The 2,831-nt window shown below is 48.0% G+C and overlaps 1 pseudogene; it reads left to right on the top strand.

The window, feature by feature from the left end:
- The first annotated feature begins 505 nt into the window (after nt 1-505).
- Nucleotides 506-2,411, top strand: LOC147685372 (uncharacterized; annotated as a pseudogene).
- Nucleotides 2,412-2,831: the final 420 nt, after the last annotated feature.

Below are 2,831 nucleotides of genomic sequence, written 5' to 3'. Positions count from 1 at the left end.
GCACCACTTACACCTCACTAGTCATGCCTAGCACAGGTGAAGCATCAAGCTCTCTACCTGTGGGTGACCCTCCAAAGGCACCATCCAGTTATGAAAAACTCAGCCACAAGGACTTGAGTGCCCTATGTACTTCAAGGGGGCTGAAAACGGGTCGCAATCCCACCATCCCTATCCTCATAGCAATCCTAGAGGAAGCTGATCTTGAGAAGGAATCTGCTACAGGTCCTTCAAGTAAGGTAGGAGAGGGAAACCCCCCTGATAACATTGATGTACCAGAAGTTGATCCTGAAGAGGTAGACGAGGATGGAGATGAGTCAGATGACCAAGGGGGGATGACCAGGTTCAAATTAGAATATTGAACCAGGCCAACTTAAGCCTACATGGGAATGGAGAAGGTGTCCACCTGTCCAGGCCCAATAGTAGACTTAACCCTGGCAATAGAAGGGTTAGATCTCCCTCCAGGGACTCTAATCATTCTAATGCCTCAAGGGGATCTCAAAGGGGAATGACTTCCCCCCAGAGAAGAGAACATGAGGCTAGGATGAGAGCTGTTCATCTCCAGATAGAGAAGGAAGAGGTAGGCCTGGCCTAAGCTAAACTTGCTTTAGCAAGGGAGCAAAAATTAAGTGGATTAGATTCTACTGGTGGCAGCAACATTATCCCTAGAGATAAAGACAGGTCCTATAATCATAGAAACCTGAGCAAGGTTGTGCCCCCCTACAGAGATGGGGGTGACATCCACAAATGGATAACTGCTCTTGAGAGAGCCTGCATGGTCCAGCATGTTCCTCAAGACCATTGGGCTGCAATCTTATGGCTCTCATTTTCTGAGAAAGGGAGAGATAAGCTTCTCACTGTTAGACTTGAGGGTGCTAAAAACTACACTGTCCTGAAGAGTGCTCTTATTGATGGGTTTGGCCTAACCACTAAGCAATACAGGTTGTTGTTCAGAGATACCCAGAAAGCTCAGACTCAGGACTGGACTGACTTTGTTGATTGTGCCACTAAGGCTTTGGAAGGTTGGTTGCTGGGAAGTAAAGTTTCAGACTATACAGGATTGTACAATCATATAATGAGAGAACAGATCCTTAATATTTGCCAGAACTAGTTGTTGCATCAACACCTGATTGACTCAGATCTGACCTCTCCCCAAGAATTGGGAAAGAAGGCAGACAAATGGGTCAGAACCAGGGTTAAGCAGAAACCCCAGAACCAAGGTGGTGATCAGAAGAAGGCAGACCAGAAGGGTGGAGATAAGAAAGAAAAAGACCAGAAGTCTTCTTCAGGCCCCCAAAATAATTCTAATAAGGAGGGTGGTTCCCAGAATGGAAACAAGAAGAAGAAGAATGATGGCCCAAAGAAACCTTGGTGCAATACCTGTAAATCACTTTCACACTGGGGTAGTGAATGCACTAAGAAAAATCCAGTCCCTACCACTGCAGCCCCTAAGGCACCTGCACCTCCTAGTACAGTCAGCAGTGGTAGTACACAACCAAAGGGTATAGTAGAGTTAACCCTGGGTACTGAGATGGCATCTGGCCTAGTCAGAATCCCTACTCAGGCAATTCTGTTCTATGATATGGACATAGCAATGACCACTACTATGAGTCCCAATACTTTGGGCAAGTATAGGCAGATGCCTTTGATCAATGAGAAACTGGCTCAGGCCTACAGGGACACATGTGCCAGTGTCACTATGGTGACACCTAACTTTGTGGACCCTGGACAAATTGTACTAGGTGAGAATTACTAGTGACCAATGCTAGCAATGCCACTACTACACATAGTGTGGCTTTTGTTAACTTCTTCTGGGGAGGGGTAAATGGCCTCAAGAAAGTTGTTGTGAGTGCAGACCTCCCAGTTGACTGTCTTTTGGGCAATGATCTAGAGAATTCTTTATGGTCAGAAGTGGAGTACAGGACTCATGCAGAGATGCTAGGTATTTCAACACATGTCCTTGCTGTAACCAGGTCCCAGGCCAGGAAGTGCCTTCCTGAACCTGTGGTGGATCTTGAAACTATAGACCAACCACAACCCAAGAGGAATAGCAAGAGGGTTAAGGCAGTGCCTTCCCAATTGCCCCAGATTGAGGATCAACCCTCACAGGAGGCTGATGCTGTGATCCAAGAGGAGACTGTCTCAGAAGAGCTTGAACCTGATCAGGTTGAGTTTCTGGGGACGGGGCGACCCTCTAGGGCAGGCTCAGTTAACTTGCCCTTCTCTTGAACCCCTCAGACAGCAAGCTGCTGCTGAGGCTGCTGGGAATGCTGAAGCTACCCATAGAGTGTATTGGGATTATATGCTCCTTTATTCAGAGGCTAGAGACCCCAAGCCTGGTGCTACCAGGAGGTTGGTTATACCTCTGCAATTTAGGGGTTTCCTTATCACCCTGGCCCATGAAATTCCCCTAGCAGGACACTTAGGCCAGAACAAGACTTGGGAAAGACTTGTCCCTCACTTTCACTGGCCTCACATGTCAGAGAACACCAAGGAGTTTTGTCGCGCCTGTGACACCTGCCAAGCCAGTGGCAAATCAGGTGGCACCACAAAGGCCCCCCTGATACCATTACCTGTGGTGGGGGTTCCCTTTGAGAGAGTTGGGATAGACATTGTTGGACCAATGGATCCCCAAACAGCATCTGGGCACAGGTTTATCCTGGTGGTAGTGGATCATGCCACCAGGTACCCAGAGGCAATTCCCCTGAGGACCACAACAGCACCTGTTGTGGCAAGGGCCCTGCTTGGAGTATTCTCCAGAGTGGGCTTTCCAAAGGAGGTACTTTCAGACAGAGGTACCAACTTCATGTCTGGATATTTGAAAGTAATGTGGA

This window comes from Lissotriton vulgaris, chromosome 10 (assembly GCF_964263255.1).
Source record: "Lissotriton vulgaris chromosome 10, aLisVul1.2, whole genome shotgun sequence".
Classification (NCBI taxonomy): domain Eukaryota; kingdom Metazoa; phylum Chordata; class Amphibia; order Caudata; family Salamandridae; genus Lissotriton; species Lissotriton vulgaris.
The sequence above is the reverse complement of the archived record's forward strand: the minus strand, read 5'-3'. Positions and strand labels throughout refer to the sequence as shown.